The sequence below is a fragment of the Macrotis lagotis genome, chromosome 2 (assembly GCF_037893015.1).
Source record: "Macrotis lagotis isolate mMagLag1 chromosome 2, bilby.v1.9.chrom.fasta, whole genome shotgun sequence".
Lineage (NCBI taxonomy): Eukaryota > Metazoa > Chordata > Mammalia > Peramelemorphia > Peramelidae > Macrotis > Macrotis lagotis.
The window spans coordinates 29,006,425-29,021,300 of NC_133659.1; the positions used below are offsets into that span (position 1 = coordinate 29,006,425).

Sequence of the window (14,876 nt, forward strand, 5' to 3'; positions counted from 1 at the left end):
GGTAGTGGGTTCTCCCTCACTGATGCCCTGACAGTGGAAAAAGAAATACTAAGGCAGCCAGAGTAGAAAAAAGATAGCTGGCCTGGAAATCAGCAAGAATCGAATTCAGATTTAGTCTCTGACCTTCCCTGGCTGGATGATCTCCCTGCCCTACTCAAAAGTCTAGGCCTGCACTGACCAGTGAAGTCCTAGTCCCTGCTGCTCCCCCTTTCTTTAGGTTCTTCCGGGAGAACTCCCGCACACTCGGGCCTGGGTGACCTCTTGCCAAGAGCATAGAGATCTCATCAGTCCAGCTATTTACAACGGGGTTCCTTCCTTGGGGATGGCAGCTACTTGGGGGCAGAGTCTGTGGTTGACTCTCGTTTCCTCCTCAGTGCTCTATCCTAGCTCCAAATACATTAATAAGCTCTTAAGAGTTGGTTAGGGCAGCCAGGTGACTGGAAGTCAGAAAGACCTGAGATTCAAATCTGGCCTCAGACACTTCCTAGCTGTCTGACCTTGGGCAAGTCACTTAACCCCATTTGCCTCAGTTTATTCATCTGTCAAATGAATTGGAGAAGCCACTTGTATCTCTGCTGAGAAACCCTCCCCCAAAGGTAGACTCTAGCTCCTGCAAGAATGGTTGCTAGGGGCATTTGTATAGTGTGTAGAGCAGCAGCCCCCGACCGCACCTCACCCAGGCTCCCCTGGGCAGGCTCTCTGACTCTATGTGACCGATCTTCCAGGGGCACCTGAGCCCCAGCTCTTTTGCTCATCATTTGTCCAATGAGCCAAGTGTGGGCAAGCACACAAAGACCCAAGGACACACTGACACAAAGACCAGCACAACCTGTCTCTTTGATGATAAACTAGATTTGTCAGCACCATGCGCCTGGCTCACGGCGTCTGTCTTTAGGGAGACTCCATAATCAGCCATTGTTGTAAGAAAAAGATCCTGCAGAATGAAGAAAAACATTCAGAAAATGCCAAAGCCACTGAAATATTCCCATTCAATGCAGCTAAAATTAGAGGAGAAGCAGGAAATTTGGGGGAAAATCTTTGCAGCAGTTTTCTCAAATAAAGGTCTCATTTCTAAGATATATAGCCGGCTAAGTCAAATGTTTAAGAAAAAGAACCATTCTCTAATTTGATAAATCATCAAAGGATATGAACTTTCAAAGGAAGAAATCCAAGCATCAATAGTCATATGAAAAATGCTCTAAATCACTAATAATCAGAGAAATATAAATTAAAATTACTCTGAGTGCCAGCTCATACCCATCAGATTGCAAAAATTGCAAAGGGAAATGAAAATATTGGAGGGACTGGGGGGAAATGGGTGTTTAATGCACTATTGGAGGAGCTTTGAAATTGGTTCAGTCATTCTGGAAAGCAATTTGGATCTATGCCCCAAAAAGCCATTAAATTGTACATGCCCTTTGCCCCAGGAATACTATTATTAGGTCTAGGCCCCAAAGAGATTAAAGAAAAAGGAAAAAGAGCCACCTGTGCAAATCCTGCCTCTGATACTCTGTAGCTGTGTGACCCTGGATAAGTCGCTCAACTGCTCTGTGCCTCAGGTCCAACTGTACTCAGACCCTTGCCACTTAACTAAGTGTGTGACCCTGGGCAAGTCACTTCACCCTGACAGCCCCGCATTCAGAGCCATCTCCAGTCGTTCTGATTCCTGGATGGCCACCAGACGCAGATGCTCTGGAGGAGCAAGTGAGGCTGGGGACTTAGCACAGCCCCCCCCCACTCAAATCCAGTTCACGCGCTTATCATGGCATTGCCTCCCTGATGTCAGGGTCTTCTTTGAAAATGATGGACAAACAACAATTAATAGTGGGGGTAATGTGCGCCTCCCTAGGTGTTGTAAGTTTAGAATGTGTGTGGGTGTGTGTAAATGCATGTGAAGCAGTCTTCTTTTGCTTTTCCTCCCCTTTCCTTTCATCATCAGCACCCCCACCACCCCCACCACTACATATCTAGTTGAATTCCAAAGCATTGATAACTGAGCCCACCCTGTAAGGGGACAACCAGTTGCCTCCTGAGGCTGCCCCTAACTGGGGAGACTCCTGGGGTGAGGGAGCCTTCTTCCATTTAAGGCAAGCCCGCCTTTGTATAGATTCATAGCATTGGCCTTAATTTTTCTCCCCATGGGCAAGCAGCACAGAAAGGCCTGGGGAGTCTGGACTCACTTTATGTTTGTCTTTATGAATCTCCCCCCATCCAAGGGCTTAGGACAGTGCTTAGCCCCAAAGAGGAGTTTCATCAACAGTGAAGTTTGTGTTCCAAAGGCCTTTTCAGGTTTAGCTCTTATGACCCACTTTTAGGACAGTACTCATTCTCCAGGAGAGTATATTCCAGATAAAGTGCTTTCTTGGTTTTTTTTTTTTTTTTTGGCTTTACCAGAGACACAGTAGCCTTTTTAAGCTTTATTAGAAAATTCTCATGCCAGCTGTCTCCTTCCTGCAACTGTTATTCACACAATATGCCTTCTTTTTTTCCGTTTTCCACTCTCTATGTGGATACTAATGAGCATGATTCATGGGGAGGGTCTTCCAGTGGAACAAATGCATACCCTCCAGAGAAGTTGGGGCAACCTCATGCCATCTCCCCAGCCCCTATGGTTTGGCTAAGGAGGGGACTCAAGGGGATTCATTGGGGGGCAGTCAAAGAGGATGTGATTGTGAATATTGCATTTTAACACCTGGACATTCCACAATCAGGGCAGCCCCACAGTGAGAATAACAAGGGTGAGGGGCAGCTAGGTGGTACAGTGGATAGAGCACTGGCCCTTGAGTCAGGAGTACTTGAGTTCAAATCCGGCCTCAGACACTTAATAATTACCTAGCTGTGTGGCCTTGGGCAAGTCACTTAACCCCAGTGCCTTGCAAAAAAAAAAAAAGAATACAAGGGTGAATATATTTGAAATTGAAGACATTGAAGCTCTATTATTCTATCCATGATCATTGTACCAAGGACACTGATGAGCTAAGACAGCTCTGAAAACATTTAACAATTCCCAATGGAAAAAAAAAAAAGAAAACTGATCAAGTGAATGGGATTGGGTGCTGGATGTGGAGTCGGAAAGGCTTGGGTTTGAATTCTACTTTATATACTTAATAATTAGGTGACTCTGGACCAGTCACTTCAAAATTCTGTGTCTCAGTTTCCTCATTTGTAAAAGGAAGGTAGAGCTCAGTGATTTCTAGCCCCCATCTAAGTTAAAGGCCCTCTTTTGTCAATGTGCTTGATAAAAAGTCTGAAAACTTTGAGAAACTCTCCGAATAAATAGGCAGAAGTAGAGGCCAAAAAGAGGCACTTGCCGCCGGCCTTCTCCAGCCCGCCAGCTTGGTTTATACTGGATGCCCCTCTGCTCTTGGGAACCTCTGTTGTTTTGCCAAAGGGGCAGCCTCGCTTAGCCTCTCTCTTGACCTCTGCCTGGCTCTCATCCCTTCTGGTCTCCATCCCCTCCTCCCTCTTTTTACCCTTACGCTTTCCCCTTGAACCTTGGACTTTGAGAGCTGTGGGCCTTGGCTTGTGCCCTCCCCAGTAAACAAGTGGGGGTAAGAACCATCTCTTGGACTTGGGAACCCCTTCTCTATCAGCAGAACTTGTTCCACTGCTTCTTCTTGTTCCCTTTGTCTTTCATGTGTTGTTGTATCTGATTCTATGTGACTCCATAGGGTCTTGGCAAAGATACTGGAGTGGTTTGCCATCCCTTGCTTCAATATGTCCCCATTTTATAGATGAAGAATTGAGGTAAATAGGAGTTAAGTGATTTGCCCAGGATCACACAGCTCAAGAGTGTCCAAGGTTGGATTTTATCCACTGTGCCACCTGACTGCCCTGACCTTTCTTGTAGCTGAACAGAATCCATGTTTTTGACATTCTGTGATACAGTTTTAGGTGGGTGGGAGTAGAAAAGTTCTGTTTTGGGGCAACACAGGCAGCTCCTAAGCCACATGCTTGTGCTGCCTGGGTTGGCCTGATGTCCCCTGGCATTTCTCTCTTCTTTCTTTGTGGGTTCAGTTGTGCCTCCATAGTCTGAGATTCTAGGATGATGAGATTTTCAGAAAGTAGTGACTCTGTCATAGGGCCCATCATGGTGCCCTCTGCTTGCTGGGCTTGTCAAGAGCTTGGTATTCTGATTGTGAGGTCAGTAGCTCCAAGATTGCTGTTTGTTGATTGATGCCAATTTTCAGGGCTAGAGAAGAGAAGGGTCTTTCCCCACATCATGGACTTGAAGAACCTTGGAGTTACCCATTTAGAAATGGCCCAGATCTAGAGGACTCCTTGCCAAGTCCAGGCTGGGCTGATGCCAGTCTCCCAGCCCACAGTGCATTCAGGCACCATTGGGCTCTAGCTAGTTCTGTGGGCAGAAGGAAAGGACCCTTTCTCCCAACTCCAACAAGCCATTTCCTCACTTGTCTGTGACAATGCTGAGGACCAGACAAATATCCTCATCCAGGGTCTCACTGCAGGTCAGTGGCAGAGCCCAGATCCCAGGGCCTTCCCGCCAGGGGGCCCGGTATGGATGAGTCAGAGAGGCAGACCTTGTAATTCTGAGTCTTAATGACCCATGATGGCTTCATTTCCAATTTCCATACTGCCTGGCCGGCCCGGTCTGCCCGGCCTGCTGCATCTCCCTGTCATGTTCAGTTTGGGGCTGGCCCACTTGACCGCCAGCATCCCAGGAAGGCTGTTTATCAGCTCAGGCAAATTGTCATGCAGGCCGCCTGCTAATTTGGATGTTGCTCCCCAGATCCCGCCTGCCCAGCCCTTCCACATCAATTTTGACTGAGTTTCTCCAGCTACTCTCCAGTCATTTATTTACAAGAAACAGGTACTTCCTCCCATGCTGAGGCAGAGAGACAGAGCACAAAGCAGTCATGAGTGTGGGGCCCAGGCAGGAGACCCAGACCTGGGGCCCTGCAAGGATCAGCCCCCCACCCCAAAGCTGCCTTATCTCCCCTGCAAGCCAAGTGAGTTGGGCTCGGTGGTCCTGCAGCCTCTGACAGCATCTACACCGCTGCGGTGCATCCTGGTCCCTTTGTGTCCTCATTCTGGGTTCCCAGGGCCTTCCTGACTGTGATCTTGGAGTGGTGGTCTCAGCTGTGTCCGGCTCTGGGTTCTAAGGTCCCCTAGAGAGAACCGCACAGAGAGGGACAGCATTAGGCACATATTTTTTCATATGACTATTGATAGCTTCAAATCTTCCTCCAAAACCAAAGTAAGTTTCTAGAGACGATGGGCTTGTAGACCTCTGAACTAGAGGCCTTCTAGTCCACTCCCTTCATTCTGAAGGTAAAGGGATGAAAGTACAAGTGGTGAAAGGACTTGCCAAGGAGCACGCGGGTTCCAGGCTGGTCCGGACCACCTCCCAGTTCTTCCTACCACCTGGAGTCTTTCTCTCTAAGAGAGAGAGAGAGAGAGAGAGAGAGAGAGAGAGAGAGAGAGAGAGAGAGAGAGAGAATGAGAGAATGAGAATAGGCAAGTGGGGGAACAGGGAAGATTTCCCTTGAGCAGCAGGGTTACATCGATGGAAAGAGAGGGGAAGACTCCAAATATGCCACTGACCACCCCGAGCTGAGCTGGCGGATCCCAGTGCCATCTCTCCTCATGCCACTTGATCCATCTGACCTGGGCTGAGTGTCCAGCTCCCTCTCAAAGAGGTGTGGGCGGCCTTGTGGGACCCAAGAACACCTGCAGGGCCTCTGTAGAGGGGCCTCCCAATCCTCAAGCCCAGAGGGAGCCCAACCATCCCCTAGATGCTCTGGCTTTCGTCATACTGGCCGGGCTGCGGCTCTCTGCGGAGCCTCTGGCTCGGGCTTGGAGTTCTGCTTTCAGTAACAATAAGAACAGTAACCGTGGCTGACATGTTTATGTCCATCCAAGCTCCCAGAAGCCTTCAGACATTTCTCTAGGGTACTGACAGCAGGCTGGCACCACCGAGCCTTGAGTGACAGCAGAATCCCCCACTTGTTGGGGAGGAGGCCTCTTGTAGCCCTCTGATTTGGAGTGGGCAGTCTTCCCCTTGGTGTATGTGGATGTGGACCCTGTCTGAAAGCCACACAGTCTGAGGTCATGAACACAATGGCAGCTGTTAGGCCTCTTGGCCTTCTCTGAGAACATGCACTTGCCCCCCCCTCAGCCCCAGCTACCTGGGCATCCCAGAGGGCCACCTGGGCATCCTAGGGGGCCTCTGGGCTCCTCTTAGGGCTCCTCAGGCCAGGTGGTCATGGGACTAGTTCAGCTCTGAGTTCAAGGCTGGTCCCCTGAGAATGAACACTAGGAGGCAGAAGTGGCATTTGTTGTGGAGTTGTGCAGGGTCCCCATCTGGACTTGTGGAAGGGGCTGCAGGGAGACAGACCCCATGGTGCAGCCGAGCTTCAGAAGAGTGATTGGCAGCTCTAGGGGCTCTGAGCTTTCAGGGGCTAGCTGCAGTGGAGGGGGACCTCCTCCTCTCATGGCATAGAGTAGAAGGGATTCCCCAGGGTCATGTAGCGCAAGGTCTAGAGGTGAGACCTTGGCCCTGATAATAGTGGTTGGTTTGACTGTGGCTATGGTGGGGCTCAGTTAACAGGGGGTGCAGCACTGAGCCTACTCCCCCTTCCCACCCCACTTCACAGCCCCTGGGGCTATCACAGATGGGAGGAATGTGGGGATGCATGTCGTCTAAAGCCCAAAGAAGCTTGGACACCCAGGGACTTAGGTTCAAATCCAGGGGCTTGACTACTTGTTGGTTTGTTGAATTTGAGAGACTGATATGACCTTTGGACCTCGTTTTCCCCATTTGTAATGAAGCACCTGAGCTAAACGTTCTCCAAGGATATCTTTTCCGACCAATCCCATGACCTCACTCCTGGAGCTCCCGAGTTGGAAGGGGCCCCAGGAACCCCCAATTCAGACTAGACAGGAAGTGCCTATCCAGACCAGGGGTGCCCGGCCAAATGGAAACCCATCTCTGTGGGCCACAAATGAACATTGTCTGTTGTGGAAGGTGTATTTTTTATCATCATTTTAATCTGGCTGCACTTGGGAGATTTGCTACCTCTGCTCCAGGATCTGCTGACCTCACCCCCTCCCCACCTGTTTGGTGGGAGGAGGAGGGTAACTTCTGTCATCAGGAGGTTTGCCTTGACACCCCAGGAAAGCAAGGAGACCTGCCCAAGGTCACCAATCGAGGCTTCAGTGGTCCAGGTTCTATGACAGTTGGGGCTCCTGCTGCCTGTCAGAAGCCCCTCCACCCATCCAGGAGCCATCCTGGAGCCGGCTGCTGAGCTGGGCTACTACCTGAACATTGGAAGTTCTCCATCATGATCGGGTAGTTTTTCTCCTTCTTCACCAGAGACCCCAGAAGCTTCAGGGAGCTGTTCTGGGCCTGCAGCAGGAGTGAGCCTGACCCAAGGCTTTGTCCCATTGCAGAGAGAATAGAACTGGCCAGAAACAGGAATCGATTTGGGGTTGCAATTAGGTTCTCAGCTGCAAATCACTAATTTCAGACCTCTTCAGTTTTTCCCCAGGTCCAAAATATACGGCTTATTGTTCTTAAAATATTTATGCAGTTTTGCATTATTTATGGAGCTCAGAAAAACTGTATTTTTTTAGCATCAGAGGAAATGGAAGGTTCTTTCATGTCAATAGAGCAGACGATAATAATAAATCTGTGGTAGAAATCTGTAAACGTGGAGGGTATTTCTGGCAGGAGGGTCAGGACCCAGGTCTGGTTGACTCCCAACAAAAGCCCCCAGCCTAGGCAGTGTGACCCTGCCCCCCTCCCCCCAAGCTGGGATAGCTGCCTTGTTAGCCTGGGCCAGGCCTCACTCTCAGACCTGGGGAAGGGTCTTCTCCATCAATGAGGTGGATGGACTAGGCGGCTCCCAGTGGAAATGCTCCTACATTTACAGGTATATTTTCCACAGAAGCCCTCATGGCCTGGTGACATTTGTCTTATTATCTCTGTTTTACAGTGGTAGTCACTGACTTTCAAAGAAGTAAAGAGCCTACCCACTCCCCCAAAGTAGGCTCTGGAGTCAGAGACCCTGGGTTCAAACCTCAACTTACACTTTTTACCTGTGTGACCTTGGGTAGCTCACTTGGCATCCTTCAACCTCAGTTTCCTCCTCCATAAATGAGGGTGGGGGAGGTAAAGTGACCTCAAAGATCCCTTCCATCTTTTATGTATGTGATCCAAGGGACAAGAAGGCAAACTCACACCAAGCTTAGACGGGAATCCTTGAAGAAACAATTCCACATTGGACAGAGGTCTCTAGTAGAGCATCCCCAGAGATCTGCCCTTGTCTTGGGACTGTTCAGCCTGTTATTTAATTTTTTTAATATATATATATATATATATATATATATATATATATATACATATATATATATTGATTGAAATATGAGATTTCCTCATCACCACTGCCACCATGTTGAAGACCTCCCTTATTACAAAGAAAATGGATTATATAAAATAGTGTGACCTAGTGGACGCCTGGAAGACCCAAATTCAGGCCCTCTCACAATTCACCAGCAGTTGCTGCTGGGCAGGTCCTAGACAACTCTCTAAAACCAGAATGTCAGAGAAGGGGTCCACATGCACTGATTCCCTTTGAGTTTCAGACCCAGGCCCCATTCCTCTCTCTAAGAACATCATTCTTGATATAATGCCCACAGCTGATGATGTACACACCATTCTGGCCCCACTGCCTCTTACCTCTCTATCCCAAAGCAGAAGGGTCGATTCATGGCCCATTCTCCAACATAGCCTCTGTTTTTTGCTGACTCAGAATTTGGCTCTTCTGTTGGAGAGATTTTCATCTACTTAGCTATCCTCATTATGCAGATGGTTCTCTTGGGTCTGCTTATTTCTTCAGTGTCATTTCATAAGAATCTTCTCTTTTTTATAATTTCTCACTGAATAATAACATTTTATCACATTCATAAAGCATAGATTCTTCACCCATTGCCCAATCAATGGGCACCCAGGTTGTGAAGGCTTTTATCAATGACTTAGACAGGCACAGGCAGCATGCTCATTCAGTCTGCCTAGGTCACAGCACTGGGGTCCAGGGGGGAGGGTCAGGACTGGAAAGACCCCAGAGCCCTGGGAGGTTTCACTAAGAGGAGATTCAGGATGGATCAATGGGAAGTCTCACATGGGAGTCAAAATGTTAGCTCCATATGCTGAGGAGGAGAGTGGCATCAACAGAGGCTACAGACTGGATGAGACCTGGGGAAGGTCTGAGTAGACCCTGAGCTTGGTGTTATTCAGCTGTGGGGAGGTAGGTGGTTTTATCTGAAATTATGAGAGTTGGGGCTTCAGAGTGTATTGACTCAGACTTGTGAAAGAATGGACCCAGAGAATGTCATCAAGGGGAGATCACTTAGAATATGGACTGTCTGACCTGGGAAAGACCTTGAACAGAGAACAGAAAATGGGGGAAGACCTTAGAACAGAGGAAGCCAGAACCTGGAGGAATCTTGGAACGTGAGTTGAGAAGAGGGACTCCCGGGGGTGTCAGTCGGCAGCCTCTTTTCTGGGCTTCTTCCTTCCTGTGCCTGGAGCAGATTCTCTGAGTTAGTCCTGCAAAAGCTGCCAAAGGTCATAAGACTAAGGCAGAGTGTTTATGGGATTTTGACCATCCTCTGTACCTCATTGAAATGACTTTTCTTCTTGTAACCTTGGATTTCTCTCATCATTAGAAGGGCTCTGCCGTGTGTTTAAAGAATACATTATTAATGGTATTTGCCTGGCTGTGGTGTCATTATCAATTTTTCATGGTACCTTTTTTAGGGCTTCACTGGTCAGAATTTCAAATAGCACCTTCCTTTCTTCCCTCATTCTCTAAAGGACACTTTTAGCATGAGGTGGGGGGGACAGGAGTGAGGGGAGGGGGACTCAGAGAAGGGGCAACTTCTCCCTGCCTCCCACAGTCACCCCAGTGACCCTCTGGCCCACCATTATGGGGTGTTTGGGAACATTTCACGGCTGCCTTCCTTGGCATGAGAAATTAAGGATGGACCAAGGGGAGGTAGCTCAGTGGCTTAGAGGCAGCAAGGCACCAAGTTCAAATCCTACATCAAATACATCCCAACTCTGTTACCCTGGACAAGTCTCTTAACCTCAGACTGCCTCTGTTTTCTCATCTAAAATTGGGTGTGACAATGTCACCTATTTCTAAGGGTTGTCACAAGAATCAAATGAAATAATTTTTTTTAAGACCTCAAAGCTTCCCTCTGAAGGTGCTTTCCTCTGTGAATTTTTACTAAGCTGTTCTTGAAACTTTTCATCATGGATTGACCTTTTGGCTATCAATTCCATCCTCCAGTTGCCTTGTAACAAAGGGACAAGATTAAAAAATGAGGGTGTTTTAGGTAATAGTCATAAAGAGCCACAATAGCTAGTATTTCTTTTTTTTTTTTTGCAAGGCAGATGGGGTTAAGTGGCTTGCCCAAGGCCACACAGCTAGGTAATTATTAAGTGTCTGAGACTGGATTTGAACCCAAGTACTCCTGACTCCAGGGCCGGTGCTTTATCCACTGTTCCACCTAGCTGCCCCTAATAGCTAATATTTCTAAAGCAATTCATGGCTTAAGAGCATTCTAGAAGTTTTCTTATTTTATCCTCACAATCTCTTCCAAAGACCTCTCATTCCCACCCTCCAGGTGAAGTAGCTGCTAATTATTTTTATCTATTTATTTGCTTAATTATTCATTTGTTTTTTTCAACAGCATGTAAAAATGGTTTTCAACAGTTATTTTTTTGGTAGGATTTTGAGTTCGCCCTCCCTCACTTCCCTTCCTCATTTCCCTCCCCTCTCCCCATGATAGAGAACAATCTGACATGTATAGCTATGCTAAACATATTTTCATATAAATCATGTTGTGAAAGAAGAATCAGAGCAAAAAGGAAAAAATTCAGTAAGAAGAAAAAAAACATGAAGCATTAAACAAAATTTAAAATTTGAAAATAGTATGCTTTGGTCTGCATTCAGATTCCATCGCTCCTTCTTTGGGTTGTGGACGGTATTTTCCATCTCAAGTCCTTCAGAATTATCTTTGATTATTGTACTGCTGTGAAGAGCAAGCCCATAATAGTTGATCATCACAGGGTTGCAGTTCAAGCAATATGTACAAAGTTCTCTTTGTTCTGCTCCCTCCACTCAGCATCGGTTCATGCCTGTCTTTCCAGGCTTTTCTGAAGTCCGGCTGCTCACGATACCTTGGAGAACCATAGTGCTCCATCACATCCGTTCACCATAGCTTGTTCAGTCATTCCCAGTTGATGAGTATCCCTTCAGTTTCCAATTCTTTGCCACCACAAAAAGAACTGCTTTAAATATTTTTACCTGTGGGTTTTTTACTCTTACTTATGATCTCTTTGGGATACAAACCTAGTAGTGATATTGCTGGATCAAAGAATATTTTGCTAATTGTTTTTTTCCAGTTTACAAAGCAGAAAAACCGAGTCTGAGAGTGGTCAGGTCACACAGAATAGGTGTGTCTGGCTTCTGACTCCCAAGTGCAATACTCTCTCCACCCAAAAACTCACTCACTTGCTGGAGGATGGTGGAGGAGCTCTCTCTGAGGAACTTTCTTCTAATAATAATGAGGATTGTGATAGATGGTTATGGCCCTGTCAGAGGAGCAGGTTTTGAAATCTAATCCTCCCACACTCTCAAGTTGGGTGACTACACAAGCCATCCTCTTTCAGTGTGCCTCACATTTCCCCTCAGTAAAATAAAGAATGCTTCCAGTCTTCTGACTCCAAGTGCTGTTAGGAGGGCAGCATTTTGTAAACTCTGAAGTACTCTAGACATGAGAGTCTCATCATTGCCACTTTGGGCATCTTCTCACTTTTCTCATCTTATTCAGTGGGGTCAGATAGAAGCAAATCTCCCTTATGCACCCTTCTTTCTTCCCTGTGTTCTACAGAGGGAGACCAAGTAATAGTCTTTTGTAGCTAAGTGGCCTGTGTTGGCATCCTGGACAGACAGGGAGGATCTATTGTGGTCCCACATGATTTCTTCTCTTGTCCCAAGTTCATCAAGCATTTATGAAGCACCCACTTTATGCCAGATGATGGGGGAACAAAGAAAGGAAGAAGAGAGCCCCTGTTTCCATTCTGATGCAGGAGATGACATGTGGACCACTGTGTACTAATAAGATGGACAGAGCCAATTGGAAGAGATCCAAGGATGCCCATGCCACCATATTGTGAAAGCATTTTCCAGCACATACTCTGGAGATGATGAAAGAAAGTTTCTAAGATGGGATTTGCTACTGAGTCTCCACTGTCCCATACTACATATTCTATTCATGAATGAAGACCTTGAAATCAGGAGATTGGGGTTCAAATCCTTGGTCTGGCACTTCAGTTCCAAACTCCTATGTGGCTAAAGACACCTTTCCTGGTTTAGGTATTTGACAGAACTCCTTCTCCTATTTTTAAAAATAATTTATGTAGGATAGGAATTCATTGTTCCTTAAATGATTGGTAGAATTCACTTGTAAATCCATCTGGATCTAGTTTGGGCAAGCCACTTAACCCCATTTGCCTTGCAAAAACCTAAAAAAAAGTACTAGTTGCAAAAATTGTTTCCCAATTTACTACATTTGTTTTGATCTTGGTTACAGTGGGTTTTTTTCTGTGCAAAACCTTTTCAATTTAATGCAGTCAAAATTATCTAGTTTGTTCTGATATGGTGCCTTTTCTAAGCCTTGGTTTCTTCATCTGAAAAAATGTTAGAGCCTTGTAGCTCTAACTGGGACTTTTGCAAAGATAATGTCTCATAAACCTTAGCACTCTCCAGAAAAGTATTGGACTGAATGAATGAACAAAGGACTAAATGGAAATGAATGGGTGGATGGGCAGGTAAGTGGGTGGAAGGATGGGTGGGTGGATGAAGAAGCTCTCCTTAAGCACTTCTCAAGATACAAATGTGAGCAAAAAGAAACCTTAAGGAGCTTATATACTAGGGAGGAAAATGAGGCACCAGAAGTAATCAGGATGAGGGTGTAGGAGAATTGATCTGTGGAGGGAGTTTCTAGGAGAGGGTTTAGAGGAAGCAGGCTTTGGAAGACTAGAAAATCAGGAGCAGGAGGGATAGAGGAGTCTATGGAACTGCTAGTAAATAATGGAGGTAGGACTTTAACTCAGGTTCAAATTTTTTGTTTTGCTATGAATCTGGGATTTTCTGGCTTGAGGATTCCAGGATCCTCAGCCTCTTGCATAGCAGCAAGTAACTCTGTCCCCTCCCTTTAGTAAACTGTGAACCTCCTTTTCAGTTCTCCAACCCCCCCCACCTCTATCTTACAAACCTTAGTGGGCCTGTGCTACAGATGTCTTTAGAGGATGGGATGTAAGGTACTTGGGGACACTGGTGGGGTCACTTTGCTGCTGCCTGGCCTGAGCTCCCCAGGAACAGAAATCTGTCTCTGGTCCAGACAAAGCCTGTAACTTATTCCCTTAGATCCTGGTGAGGCATTGGAGGAAGGAGTTGAATCACTGGGAGTTCTATATTCTCATAAAATCACCAATGCATGTCCTGGGATAGAGAACAGCCCTCAGTAAGAGCCCATTCTTATTAGGGATGGACACAAGCCTTTCTAGAAGACCTGGACATTGCTTGGCATGTCTATTTATGATGGAATACAGAAAGACTATTTGAGCTTCACCTAGGCAAGCCATAGCCAAGTTTAACTCTCACTTCTTCCTGTCCTCCAAATGCATCTTATTTCATCAAAACTTTGAACATCTGAGCATAAAATGATTCTAGAACCAAACAAGTTAACTCTGGTAGAAACCTTAGGACATGGAAACTTGGTGTTGGGAAAGGCCTTAGAACCAAGAATGCCAGAGTTGAGAGGACTTTGGAACAGGGGATGTCAGGGCTGGGATGGATCTTAGAACAGGGGATGTCAGGGCTGGGAAGGGCCATAGAACAGGGAATGATAGAGATACAAGGGATATTCCTTACCCAATTCATGAAGCCAACTCCATCCTCATTGAACCATTTGTGTCTCTTGCACAGGCCAGTGCAGTAGTCTCTTGAAGTGGTTTCTTAGGCTTTTCCCACTTTGATCCACCCTCTTTGCAGCTGCCAAAGTGATTTTTTAAAAATACTGGTCTGACCTTGTCATTTCCCTACTCTGTAAACTCCAGAGGCTCCCTTTCAAACCTGTGGACACATAGAAAGTCTTTTGACATTTAAAGTTCTCCATTTCCTGATCTACAAAATTTGAGGGGCTCCCTCTCCTCTCACGCTCAAGACCACACCCTTCGTGAGGGGCATGTGGGGAGAACTCAAGGGCCTCCCAGTCACCTCCCAGCTCCCAGAGGCCCTTTGTAGGGGCTTCAGGGAGCTCCCCTCACTAGGGCTGTGTTCTGGCACTAGGGACAATGCCTGGGCAGAGACTACAGCCTGCATCTCCGGAGCAGGTGTCCTCTCCTCTCCATGTTGTTCCTTCCTGTGTTCTCTAGCTGCTTTAGTTTTCTAAATACTATGCTAGGAGATAGAGGGGAGAGCAACCTTTTGCCTCCTTCCCAAAGAGGACTGCTCAGGGATGTGGTGGGAGCCTAGCTATTCCTTGACCAGTCCCAGCTGAATTCGGGTGGACTAGGTGCTCTGAACATGGTCCAAGAGCGAGGATGTGATTTTTTTCAACCAATCAGAAGATGTATCCTAGATCACTGTCATCTGCCTTTCATCCAGTGTTCCAAAGACCCATAATCCTTTCCAATTGTTTGTTCACATGTTGTGATATCATGTAGGAATACTCCTTAACACCTGGCTGATGCAGGTGATTGATCAGTTGGAATGGGGGCCAGAACCCACTCTGACACTGGCTTCCTCTGGATCTTATGCAGATGTTGCCTCCTGTGTTGA

At 46.7% G+C, this 14,876-nt stretch overlaps 1 protein-coding gene and 1 long non-coding RNA gene across 4 annotated transcripts in view; one reads left to right on the forward strand and one right to left on the reverse strand.

Annotated features, from left to right (window-relative positions):
* Positions 1-14,876, forward strand: part of BEND5 (BEN domain containing 5) — a 674,083-nt gene that overhangs the window by 467,230 nt on the left and 191,977 nt on the right. The window lies entirely within an intron of this gene.
* On the reverse strand, positions 4,818-14,622 carry LOC141512492 (uncharacterized). Of its 3 annotated transcripts, none has more exons than XR_012475514.1 (5): positions 14,520-14,622; positions 13,968-14,168; positions 9,458-9,580; positions 8,702-8,786; positions 4,818-5,129 (listed from the first exon to the last, which is right to left on the reverse strand). It is a non-coding gene; the product is annotated as an uncharacterized LOC141512492 (long non-coding RNA). The 3 variants fall into 3 exon arrangements; XR_012475516.1 differs by having other exon boundaries at positions 9,435-9,580; XR_012475515.1 differs by lacking the exon at positions 4,818-5,129 and adding an exon at positions 5,340-5,396.